This window comes from Oryza glaberrima, chromosome 5 (genome assembly GCF_000147395.1).
Source record: "Oryza glaberrima chromosome 5, OglaRS2, whole genome shotgun sequence".
NCBI lineage: Eukaryota > Viridiplantae > Streptophyta > Magnoliopsida > Poales > Poaceae > Oryza > Oryza glaberrima.
The window spans coordinates 13,298,072-13,311,683 of record NC_068330.1 but is presented as its reverse complement, the minus strand read 5'-3'; the positions used below and the strand labels follow the sequence as shown (position 1 = coordinate 13,311,683).

At 46.8% G+C, this 13,612-nt stretch overlaps 1 long non-coding RNA gene across 2 annotated transcripts; it reads left to right on the top strand.

Moving 5' to 3' along the window:
- The first annotated feature begins 1,409 nt into the window (after positions 1-1,409).
- LOC127772913 (uncharacterized) lies at positions 1,410-4,035 on the top strand. 2 transcript variants are annotated; one of them, XR_008017481.1, is made up of 5 exons: positions 1,410-1,859; positions 1,986-2,082; positions 2,692-2,745; positions 3,026-3,130; positions 3,370-4,035. It is a non-coding gene; the product is annotated as an uncharacterized LOC127772913 (long non-coding RNA). The 2 variants fall into 2 exon arrangements; XR_008017480.1 differs by having other exon boundaries at positions 1,411-1,876; positions 3,370-4,034.
- Positions 4,036-13,612: the final 9,577 nt, after the last annotated feature.

Sequence of the window (13,612 nt, the reverse complement as noted above, 5' to 3'; positions counted from 1 at the left end):
GCAGCGAGTCTTCGTTGAGCACACCTCCACTGAGCGCAACGAGCTCTGCCTCTGCCGCGCAAGCTCGAAGACTGTGGAGGAGCGAGCCTAGAGAGCCCTCTACCTCCTCGAGCCATAGCTGCAGAGCACAGATGATGGAGGGTGGCATCAATTTAGCTCGGAAGAGACCGATGTGAGCTGTAGCAAGCGCCCTCCCCCTTTTTAACTCTCCGTGGACCGTTGCAATCCAAAAAGGCCGGGCAATTATTTTAGGAAGGAGGAAGTATGATGTATACAAATATTTTGTTTGTTGAATTGTGATTAAAGTTGTTGGTTTAACTCTTCCTTAATTACTTTAAAAATATTGTTTCATATATGTTGAAATTAATCGTGATTTAAATAAGAATGATGTTTTATGCCATAGTCCTAAGTCATAAAAATTATGACTCTATTTTTTATATTTGAATTACAAGTAATAGTATATTGTGTTCTTTTTTTACTCTACTTGTAATAATTCTTTATTATATTGTTTTGAATTTCAGATATTTATAACTTATACTTTGATATGGACTCTTTATATTTTATATTTTACTAGAAAAAAGCCCGTGTGTTGCAACGGGTGATAACTATTTTAATCTTATTATTGTTGTATGGTTTAGTTAAGATGAAATTCATTGTGGGAATTCGCTTGGATATATATATTTTTAGAAAACATGAGCTGCAGTTAGGAGTCTGTTCGTCTAAGGTTAGTATGCGAGTTCTTTTTATATGACTCCTTTTGTATTTTCAAAAGCGAACGAACTTAAAAGCCGACTCAAATACGGATATGTATTTCCAAAAGTGAACGGACTTAAAAACCGACTCATACACAGATGACGTACCAAGTACCGGCAAAAACATCTTCAATTTTTATAATAGTAGAAAAAATACCCGTGCGTTGCAACGGGTGAAGGCTATCTTAATCTTATTATTCTTCATTATGAAATTCATTGTGAGAATTCGTTTGGATATATATTTTTCTAAAAATTCATTGTAAGAATTTGCTTGGATATATATCTTTCTAGAAAATCATGTCAAGTTAACATGCGAGTTTATTTTAAAGAGATTTCTTATATGACTCCTTATTTATTTCTAAAAGCAAACGAATTTAAAACCCAAATCAAATACGAATCAGTATTTCCAAAAGCGAACGAACTTAAAAACCGACTCATACACGGATGACGTACTAAAGTATCGACAAAAACATCTTCAATTTTCAATTTTTATAATAGTAGAGACATGGACATTTACTATATGTTTTCCATTATTTTATTATATAATTAATTTTAGTTAACCAAATCTTATTTACTTACAAGTTATTTTTGTTTGTTTTGTCCTGTTTTTATATGACTTATGACACGTAGCTCAACCTAGCGGATCAGGGCATCCTTTCATACTGCTACTCCTACTTTGCTATCTGCTCACTTTCCCCATCGAAGTACAGAATATCTCATCCCTCTCTCCCCCCTGAGCTGCCAAACCACTACCGGCAGTATCCCACCAAATCCACCGCCGCCGCCAGCCGGTGCTCTCCACTGTTGCCAACCACCACTGTCCTCGTCATCCTCGGCAACAGCCCTCTGCCCCCAGCCCCCTGCCGTGCTCACTGCCTCCTCGCCTTTCTCTAGATCTGTGTTGGGAGCTCTAGCTACACCGTGCTGTCTAGTTTGGGTGACGGATTCAGGGGATCAGGTGGCTGATGGGCGGCCTCATGCAGAGCTAGCGGATCTGCTCTGCTCGAGGGCCGTTCCACCGCTGCCGCCACCACCGCCATCTCTACCCCATCGTTGTGCTCGAGCGTCACTCCTATTCCTCCAGATGCATAGCTTGAGCCTAGGCATGTACTGGCCTCCCCGTAGTGAGCCCACCTTGCACTGGTTTCATTTTGCTGTCGATTAATTACTTATTTTCCTGAAACTTAAAGCATGGCAATTGATTACTTATTGTTGAACACAAATCTCTTTCAGATCTGGCCTTTTTCGCTAGGCCATGCAGAGGTCGGTTGATGGTCACTGGCAGCAGCATGGACGATTCCAGATATATAAAGATATGAAGCAAGATAAGGTCCGATGTCTGAACTCCTGCTTGGCCAAAGAGGGTTGAGACCTGGCCAGATGTTGCCAGTAGAGTTTTTCATTTCTATTACCAGATTCTTTTCTAGTTGAACCTAAGGTACCTTGTGTTGTGTAGCAGACTAAGTACTAGGTAGTGATACTAAGGGCCTCTTTGATTCACAGGATAGGAAAAACACAGGGATAGGAAAAACACAGGAATTGAAGTAGTAGGTTTCTCAAATACTACAGGAATTAGCAAACACAGGAAAGACAATAGGAGTCCTTTGATAGTGCCATGGGAAAAACAAAGGAAAGTTCACAAAGAGGTCACACCTCTTGCTATTTTTCCTATGAAATGTGAAGCATAGGAATACAATCCTATGGAAAGTTTCCTTTCTTTCCTATGAATCAAAGGGATATGTAGGAAAAAATCCATAGGAATTTGAATCCTATGAAAATCCTTTGCCAATCCTTTGAATCAAAGGGGCCCTAAATCTTTGTTTTTTTAAAAAAAATAATATAACATTAATTAGCATCTAAAATATTTTTTTTTCATTCTTGCATCCATTTGTGGTAGATCTTTCGGCATCACATTTAACTCATGTATGACTATTTTCAGGTGAACACTGATACTAGGAATGTTGCCTTTCTGAACATATGTGGTAAAAAGACGGTATGATGTCAAGTCTGATTCATTTTGTAGAAAAGAGTACTATCATGGTTGGTTGCTTATCTCCTTTGCATGGTCTTGCACTACCAAGATAACTTATTTGCCCTTAATGCAATGCAAGGAGCTTTCCATTGGCTAATTGCTAGTTTTAGAAGAGATCACTATTTCTAGAGTTTACCTGATATTGCTCCATGTTTACATTATAGGACCTGCTTAATTAATTTTTCTGGTATTATTCATTTCAGCATAAAGAATGTCTAAAATTGGGATTGCTTACTTGCAGAAACATCATTGATTTCATAGATGGGTCTTGGATGAATGAGTGAGACTATCTGGTGGCACATTAATGTCTTCATTTTTCTTGCATGGACCACTTCAAACTGCAGAGGTGATAATCCTTTGCCTTACTATTCTTTTAGTTTTGTTATCCCCCAATCCAATGTTTGTAGATATATAACTATTTACCTGTATCATTTCAGTCATCTGGATTGTATTATTTTTTAAGCTATATTCTTATATATTTACAGTCATTACCATCCATTCGACAAATTAATCTTTCTGCTAGGATCTTATGGGCCTAGCTTCAATTGTGTGTGAGACACGTTTAATTCCTTTGGTTTTATGCAGAAAATCATGCTTATGGAGTTATGGTCTTGAAGCTTTGGAGATCGTTCTTTGCTTACACACACTGGTGCTATATTCTTTTGTCAAGATTTGAAACAAGTAGAACCTTGACTAGCTTGAAGATGGGATTAAGCTACTAAATTCCTATGTGAGTTTAGGATCATACTTGAAGTGTACAAGGCTTGAGTGCCTGTGTTACGAACTTATGGTGCATCTTTTATGATGTAGCTCTTTAATAGATGATTACTTCAAGAAAAGTATACTGTAATTACTTAAACATAGAGCTCTTATTATGATGATTTGTACATGTACATTGAATACTGCATATTTAGTTGATCCTTTGTTGGCAATTTTTGATCCAAAAAGCCTGGATGTGTGATTAATTTGATGGGTTTATATGGATGCAATTGCTGCAAATTGAACGCGCAAATGCATATAAAAAAAAGCAGGGTGAGTACTTTCCGGCGTGTGAAGAGTACAATAAACACCCAGCAACCGTAGCCGTCTTACCGTGTGTTAGTTCAAGGCTTACGGAGTGCGGAGGCACGTGACGCCCGGTAACATGAAAAATTCTTTAGGAGTGTTGTTACGAATGAAACTCGGTAACACGTTCCGTCCCGTCTTTGTTCTGTTAGCTCTTCCCATTACCCTTCCGTGATTTATTCCCGGGAGTTAGAAAAACACACGGGATGTTCCGAGGCCTTCCTGGGTGTTTGTTAGAGAAAAACTCGGTAAGTGAACACGGGAATCCAGCGACACTCCCGGGCATTATTTACGGAGTATTTCACTCGGTAACGTCGGTTGCCTAGTGTTTTTCGCTTGTTGCAGAGTGTTTTTGGCACCCGGGAGATTCTCCCGATCTAGTAGTGCATTTTAAAGTGCTAGCGTTTAGGAGTACCGTGGACACTCTATATGTACTACAGTTTTTGCCACCGTCGGTAACATATATCCTACAGTTTTGCTGTTGTCGGCCATATATATGTACTACAGCTTTTCGCATAATACTTCATATCTCCATCCGAGGTAATTTGAAAATTTTAAGAATCCGTTTTATCAAAATAGATATAAGAGTTTCAATGAATATTTCACCCCATAAACGATCTCAAATGAAAAAAACACTGAACTACAAACACATAGATCTCATCGAGATTTACAATTTTCATATAAAGTTCATCATGATCCGACTTAATATGAAAGAATTAAGAATTTTTTCGGTATTTTAGTGGTTCTCCCATTTTCAAGGGTTGATCTACTTTCTCTTAAAGAGAACCACCCGCGAAAATCGATTTTACGGGCAGCCTAGTTTTAGTGGTGCTCTCATTTTCAAGGTTGGTTTTCTAAAGAAGTCCTACTAAGATTTTTTTTAAAAGGCAATTTTCTTTGAGATATCTGCATGCAAAAACTTTAAAAATTGTAGAAAAATTATTTTAAGTTGGATTGAGGTGAACCAAAGTTCTCCATGATCCTTATAATGTTCTCTTTAATATGGCTAAGTTCATATATTTACTTAAAATACATATTTCGATATAAGTTTGTCGACGGGTGATACCCGTAGACCGGATATAAAGGGTATTGGGGTACGCTGGTACGAGGATCTACGTAATACGACATCAAGCAGACAGAAAACGAAGATTATACCGGTTCAGGCCCCTTGATAGGTAATAGCCCTAATACAGTTGATATGGGATTATATGATGGAAATCACAGGTTACAAAGGGAATGATGGAACTCGATGATACCGGCGAGATCGTAATCGAGCTGGTTCGACTAGATCTCCCGGCGACTTGGCTCCTATAGGCTCCGACTTCGTAGGCTGTGGTGGTTGTATTGGCTATATGATTCGATCCCTTAGATCCTCCCAGGGGGTCCCTTTTATATCACAGGTCAGGTGGTTCCCAAGTAGGACTCGGAGACATCGGACCCTGCACAATACATTGACGACCCAGTCCTGTCCAAGTAGGACTCTTTCCATCTATGAACTCTGTGAAGGATTTCCTTAATGTATACAGAGAAGTCCATATACGCGCAGGCATGTCATAACGAACTGTGACGTATATCGAAGGGTAAAGGGTATGCCTTACACGTAACCCTGACAATAGCCCCCGACTTCTGCTTAAATGAACTCGTGTAACCGATCGCGACTTCTGGTGTCGAGGCTGTTGTTGTTCTCAGTGCGAGGACCGTAGAGAGAGGACGTAATTGACAACACCATGTGAAGCCCAACGGTCATGAATGAATTTAAACTGAAGTCCAAAAAACCGCCGCGCGTAACGGACCCAGAAATTTCCGGCGGGCATCTCTCTCTCCTTTCCTTAGAATTCGCACTATCGGAAATGCGTCTATTTAAGAGGATTTTGGGGATCCATTTTGAAGTCCTCCTGTTGTGAAGAAAAACTCTCCAGCCTCCAAGCGCTCCTCGTCTTCTCCGCTCGCGCACAAACCCCAGCTTGTTCATTTCAATCCTTTCTCCGGCGATCTTCGACGGCGATGGACCTCGACAAGTCCACTTCTACTAGTGCGTCCCTGAAGAAGTTGCAGGAGGAGGGCGCTCTCCCCGGTCGCGGGACCATGGAGAGGGAACCAGGAGGTACTGAACCTAAACCTGTCCTATGCCGCATGGTTGCGGTTGAGGACTATATTCTCTGTGGTTTTCTCTCCCCCCCCCCCCCCCCCGCCTTCTGAGTTTCTCCTCCTCGTTTTGAATTTCTATGGTCTGTCTTTGCTCCATTTGAACCCCAACTCCATCGCCTTCCTCAGCATCTTTTCGCATCTCTGTGAGGCCTACATTAGGATAGAGCCGTTTCTTGACCTCTTTCGTTTTTACTACGAGTTGCGCCGGATGGAATCCACCAGGGTGTCTGGATGTGTTGGTTTCCGACTTCGGGATGGCCTAAAGTCGCGCTATATCCCCTTTCAATGCCCTTCTTCTCGTAGCAAGTGGCGAGCGAGATGGTTCTATCTTCAGATAGAGGATTTGGATCCGATCTTTGTTGTTCCTGAGGAACAGCCAGATAAGGTTCCATCTTGGACCACCAAACCCGCCTTGACCCCCTCTCTTCAGTCCTTCATCGATGCCATCGATGACCTCCGAGTACGAGGCTTGTCGGGGTATGAAGTCACTGCCGACTTCATTGGTAGGCGGATCCAGCCGCTCCAAGCTCGAGCCCACCCAGCCTTTGACTACTCTGGGCCGGAGGACGCGGCCCGGGTTTCTCCTCGGGGTATTCTTCTTGTATTTAATTTGGTTTCCTTATGTGCATGTTCCTCCTGTCTTACCGAATTCTGGTTCTCGGTCTACAGGTTTGAATAGCGAGACTGTGGAGCATCGTGTCGGCCAGTTGATGATCAGCGGCCCGACAACAGCGAGCGACGTCCATGTCCCCCTTTGCGAGAAGGGGAAGTCTGAGCATGAAGCCACAATCAACGTGAGTGTATTTGTCGACCCCTTTGTTTTTGGTCCTAGATCGCATAATGATTTCACGTGATGCAGGCTCTCCCTCTGACCGACATCATTGGACCACTCGTGGACCACCAAGCAGCGGCCTCGTTGAAGGAGGGTGTCGGCCAGGAGGCGTCCGACGCGGCCGTTGCTGTTGCTGCCACGACTAGTGGCAGCCGCGTCCCGAGGAGGGGGAGAAAATTCACCTCCGTGCTCGGTAGCCGCCGAAAAGCGTCCTCCCCACCGGTAAGTCTCTTGAGTCGTTAACTTCGTAGTCGGAAGATGTCCCCCTCAAGTCGTACTCGGTTTACTTAGGCCTTGGACGCATCTCCGCCATCTCCACGACGGCAGAAGCTGGTGACACTAGGCGAGAAGTAAGTAGACAGAAATTGAGGTCCTTCCTTTGGTTGAATTCTAGCGACTAGTCTTGATGTCCAGATACGACAATCTTCTGTAGGTCGGCGCGGGCGAAGGCGGCGCAAGACGGGTCCGGAGGGAACTCCAGCGCTTTACCTGCGGTGGCCTTGACCGATGTCGTGGTCGCGCCGAGGAGCCGTGAGGCGACGCCCAGCGGCCCAGCTAGTGACCTCGGGCCTGCTTGCGGCCCGCCTGCTGACGTCCTCACCTAGGGGGAGCTCCAAGTCGAGATGAGGCGCTCCTCGAGGCTGGTGCTCGCGGCATAAGTCGCGAGATGGCGGAGGCGAGGACAGCGGTGGCGTCGTCGGCAAACGAGCGTGCCGACAAGCTGGCGGGTGACCTGGCGGAGGTTCGTGAGGACCTTCAGAAGATGAGGGAGCTGGTGGCCGGCAACGAGCGACAACGGCGAGGACTCGAGGACCGCATGGCAGAACTCGAGAACAACCTATCGAGGATCCGTGGATTGTTGCGGGTCACCTACATCGGCCTACACCAGCTCGCCGGGGAATGTGGTGTTATGACCACGATCCCGGTGAACCCCGGCGAGTTCTCGCTGACGTCTTCACTCGCGGAGCTGGCCATGGCGATGGAGGCGATACCCTCCAAGCATGCGGCCAGGATCGGGGAGGAGGCGTCCAACGGGATTTACACTGGGGCGTGTCACGTCCTCGCGTGCGTCAGGTTGGCGCACCCTGAACTTGATCTCCAACGAATCTTGGATCAGGGAGCGACTAACGACACGCGTAAGGGCATGATGGAAGAAGTCGGCGATCTGGGAGAGTCTGTTCTCCCTCTTTTTGAAGAGTAGGACTTCGGCTCCCTTGTACCCTTTAATTAATCATGCTTTGTAAAACTTCTGTTGGCTTCAACTGCCTTTGTGTGTGCAGTCATCACCTTAGTTTTCATTAGCATTTTGATCCCGAGTACTTTGTTGTCGTTTGTAGAGATGTTGATGTCGAGGATGTCCAGCAGCGTGGGCAGCCTGAGTCGCTAGTGATCGTTCCGGCACTTGCGTTTGAGCCACATGTGTCGCCGGACAATGTAGATCAGAATTTACCCGTGGAAACGGGGATGGCGACGACTTCCTTAGGTTGGTGGTCTTTTCATCTCCTTTGCTCCTCCGTCTTGATTTGTTGTGTTCTCGAAAGAGAAGAGCAGCTTGACTTAGTCGTTTCCATGCTGAGCAGGCCTCGAGAGTGCGCTTGCTGACTAAGATCGTCGTATCCAATATTGGAAGACGAAATTTGAGGTAGCGGAAATCGAGAAGACTATGCTGGAAGTGAAGAAGGAGCAGGCCGTGGAAGCACTCCGAGGTCGTGAGGTATGGTTCAACTCGTACTTGAAGAGTTGCTGCACATCCATGACGAGAGTCTGTAGAGAGCTCCGAGTACCCCGTGGGGATCCCGAGGAGTCGGCGGCCGGATATATCTCGTGGCTGAATGGGGCCTGTACTCAGCTCGAAGGCGTCGGCAAACATATTGACGAAGCCCTGAAGCGAGAGTGTCGTCGATCGAGCTGATATGCCGGAGGGCACGTGTTGGCTTGTATACAAGATCATCATCCACAACTGCACCTTGAGTTCCTCCACGAAGGGTTTTCTCGTTCTCGGAGAACTCCGGCAGAGATAGATCACCTGGCGAAGTCGATGGCGCCGCTGGCAGAGAAAGTCTTCCAGTCTATGGATTGGCGTTTGCCTTTCTGGTAGTCTTTGTTCCCTATAAAAGATATCTTAGGGAAAAGTGTAATATAGTTTTGGATTTGTACGTAATTGTAAGAAGTACTTGTAAAATAGAAAAGAAATCTATCTTAACTAAGCATTCTTACTCTGGATGTAGTGTGTAAGAGTGTCTTCTCACTTCACGACTTCGATCAGTCGTTTGAGTCATACACTCTCCCTAGCCCCCAGCCTTGTCATCGGAGAATTATTCTCGGAAGATAAGGCTCTTGGACCTTTGACCTGCCTCGGTTGAACAAGCACTGATCCTAGCCCCCAACCGTGAAGTTGGAAAGTTAATTTCCGATTACACGGCTTGGTTAATACGCACGGCGAGAACTCTTACACGACCAGATCTTACATGATCTTTCGTCTCTACAGGATCTGACAAGGCCTTATCGGCTCTGGACGTCCCCAGCCGAAGATCCCTTAGGTTCCTCGGAGGCCTTGTCAAGATGGCGTAAAGGGACATGAGGATAGGTTTCAACGCTAGGTGTCATCTGGGTGAGGGATCATCGGGAAGGGACACTTTGATTGTAATTTGCACCTGAAAATAGATTTTATTGAGGCTGTAAGATGTCTTACAAGTATGGATACTATTGACTTATACATAGAATTTACGTAGTTGATCAATGTTCCAAGAGTTTGCCAACTCGCGACCATCGCCGTCTGCAATTTTGAATGCGCTTGGTCGCAAGACTTGTGTGATCATGTACGGTCCTTCCCATTTGGGTGAGAGCTTGTTTCGCCCTGCTTGACTTTGAACCTGTCGGAGGACGTAATCGCCGATCGAAAGTGTGCGTGCTCGGATGCGCTTCTCGTGGTAACAGCGAAGGGCCTGTTGGTAGCTGGCTGCTCAGACGGCAACTCGTTCGCGATGTTCCTCGAGTAGATTCACATCGTCGTTTCGCTGTTCCTCCTGATCCTCATCGGAATACTTCTCTACTCATGTACTTTGATGTCGTAGCTCGGTGGGGAGCATGGCCTCTAAGCCGTACACGAGGAAGAAGGGTGTTTCCTTGTTAGACGTCGTTGGTGTGGTACGCACGGCCCATAGTACTGATGGGAATTCTTCGACCGACTTCTTGTCGTGTGACATGAGCCTGTCGTAGACGCGGGTCTTGATTCCTTGTAGTACTATGCCGTTTGCCCTCTCGACTTGTCCGTTGCTTTGAGGGTGAGAAACTGAGGCGAAGCAAATCTTGACTCCCAGCCCGATACAGTAATCCTGGAAGTCGGCGCTGATGAACTGGGAGCCGTTGTCGGTTATGATGTGGTGTGGCAGTCCGTATCTGCAAAATATCCCTTTGATGAATTTGATGGCGTTGTCGGCTTTGATTTCCCCCATGGGTGTCGCTTCGATCCACTTAGTGAATTTTTTGATTGCCACGAATAGGAACCTGTAGCCGTTTTGTCCTCGTGGGAATGGCCCGAGTATGTGTAGCCCCCAGCACGAGAACGGCCAAGAGGGATAGTCTGGAGCGCTTGCGCGGGTAGCTTTGTGTGTTTACTGTGGAATTGACAGGCTTCACACCGCTGGACCATGTCGCGTGCATCTTTAAGGGCGGTTGGCTAGAAAGACCCTTGTCGAAAAGCTTTCCTGACCAATGTCCGACCGGCGGCGTGTGACCCACAGATCCCTTCATGTATGTCAAGGAGGAGGTGTCTGCCGTCGTCGGACGAGACGCATTTGAGAAGTACCCCGTTTGGCACTTTTTTGTATAGATCGTTGCCGATCATACAGTAGATTTTTGCTTTACGGGTTATTTTCTCGCTTTCTGCGTCATCCTCGGGCAATGCTTCGCTACATATGAATTTAATCAGTGGGGTGCGCCAGTCGTCTGTGGTCTCGATATCGGCAACGGCGCGCTCTGCCTCTGTAGCCTCCGAGCTGATGTCGGGGGCGACTGGGTTATCTTCGCCGCTAACCTCTTTCACTGATGGCTTTGTCAGGACGTCCAAAAAAGTACCGGGCTCGAGTGGTTCTCGTCTGGACGCACGCCGTGCTAGATCATCCGGCTCGATGTTGTCCTTGCGGTATACGTGTTGGACCTCGATCCCATCGAACCTTTTATCCAGCTTCCTGACTTCTGCGAGATACTTGAATAACTCGGGGTTAGAGCATTTGTAATCTTTGTGCACCTGGTTCGCGACTAGTTCGGAGTCCCCTTTCATGATCAATCACTTGACTCCGAGTGCGGCTGCAGCTCTTATCCCGGCTAGTAGCCCTTTGTACTCAGCTGTGTTATTGGTTGCCCTGAAGTTGAGGTGAATTGCATGCTTGAATTGATCTCCGAAAGGTGATGTCAAGATGAATCCTGCCCCTGCTCCTTGGCTGTTGAGTGCGCTATCGAACGCCCTTGTCCACGTTTCGTTGTCGATTTGGTTGTCTGATTTGTTATCAGGCATAGTCCAATCGACTACGAAGTCGGCGAGTACCTGGGACTTGATGGTTGTTCGTGGCGCAAAGTGGACATCAAACTGGCTTAGCTCGACTACCCATTTCGCAATGCGGCCGACAACGTCTTTGTTTCTCACGACTTCACCGAGAGGGAAGGAGGAGACAACTGTGACCCTGTGGGCTTGAAAGTAGTGGCGTAGCTTTCTTGATATCATGATTACCGCGTAGAGCAGTTTTTGGATCTGTGGATATCTTGTCTTTGCGTCGTGGAGAGCTTCGCTAACGTAGTAGACTGGTCGTTGCACCTTTTCTCTATCGACAACAATGACGGTGCTAACGGAATATGGCGTGGCGGCAATATAGAGGAATAATTCTTCATTAGGTGTGGGAGCAACAACTACAGGGGGATTTGATAGGTAGCGCTTGAGTGCAAAGAATGCCTCTTCGGCTTCCTGTCTCCATACAAATTTGTCTTGCTTCTTCAGCAGAGCGAAGAAAGGTTGTTCTCGCCCTCCTATCCTAGCGACAAACCTGCTTAGTGCCACCATGCATCCGGTTAGCTTTTGTACTTCCTTGAGTCTTGTGGGCGACTTCATGTTCTCGATTGCCTTGATCTTCTCGGGATTTGCTTCTATTCCTCTGCCAGAGACGAGGAAACCGAGCAGCTTGCCCGACGGTACTCTGAACGTGCACTTTTCTGGATTGAGCATGAGGTGATATCGTCGGAGGTTGTCGAACGTTTCCCGCAGATCGTCAATCAATGAGTCGCTTGTCTTGGTCTTGACAACAATGTCGTCGACGTAGGCCTCGACATTGTTTCCAAGCTGGTCGCTAAGTGCGCCCTGGACTGTGCGCTGGAAAGTATTCCCTGCAGTTATCAGTCCGAATGGCATCTTTACATAGCAGAATACCCCGAATGGCGTGATGAATGCTATCTTCTCCTCGTCCTATTTCGCCATGCTGATTTGGTGGTAGCCGGAGTAAGCGTCGAGAAAGCTCAACAGCTCACAACCGGCTGTTGAGTCCACCAGTTGGTCTATTCGAGGAAGAGGGAAGTGATCCTTGGGACACGCCTTGTTGAGGTCGGTGAAATCAACACACATTCTCCATTTTCCGTTGGCCTTCCGTACCATGACTGGATTGGCTAGCCACTCTGGATGGAGTACCTCTCTGATGAAACCAGCTTTGAGAAGTTTGTTGAGCTCTTCTCGTATGGCTTGTTTTCGATCTGGTGCAAATCTCCACAGTTTTTGCTTTATTGGCTTGGCATCGGGTCGCACCATGAGTTTGTGCTCAATCACCTCCCTAGGGACCCCCGGCATGTCGGACGGCTGCCAAGCGAACACGTCAGCATTGTCGCGGAAGAAGGTGATGAGCGCGAGTTCCTATTTCTCGCCTAGTGATGCCCCGATCTTGACGGTCTTGTCGGGGTTGGCACTAGAGAGTGGAACGATCTTGGTCGCGCCGTCCGGTTTCAACGTCTTGTTTGTTTCGCTCACTTTCTTGGGTGGCTCAGTTGTGGTGGGTGGGCAGGGTGTGTGCTCGACCATGTCGAGGCTCCGCTTGTTGCATTGTACTGCCAGCTTTGCGTTCCCTTGAATAGTGATTGTTCCCTTCGGTCCCCGCATCTTGAGCACTTGATACGCGTAGTAAGATGCGGCCATGAACTTTGCGAGTGCAGTTCTCCTGATGATGGCATTGTATGCTGTATCGAATTCAGCGACATCAAAGGTGATCTGCTCTGTTCAGAAGTTGTTTGCTTGGCCGAAAGTCACAGGCAACGTAATTTTGCCCAATGGTTTGGACGAGGACTGGGGAGTGATTCCATGGAAGGGTTGATCGGTGGGTGTCAACTCGCTTCGTGGGATTCCCATCGCGTCCATGGTGCTGGCGAAGAAAAGGTTGATTGAACTGCCGCCGTCAATGAGAACTCGCGCGACCTTGATATTCCGAATAGTGGGTTCAACCACGATCGGATAGCATCCTGGGATGACGGCAGTCTTGGGGTGGTCTTCTTCTGAGAATTCTATCTTCTGTTTAGACCATTTCATCTTGGGTGCAGCCCCCTGCCATGTCGAACAGACTTCACGTTCCACTTTCTTGTATTCTCGCTTTGAGGAGTACGCCGTGGAGCCTCCGAAGATGTGCGAGACGTGGAGATCGGAGTCTGGGTATGCTGAGTCCGATTCCTGAGTGGCCGCCTCATCATCCTTCTCGACCACACGTACTCGCTTGCCTTTTTCCAATGCCATGTGCTTCTCGAGCGACTTTTTGA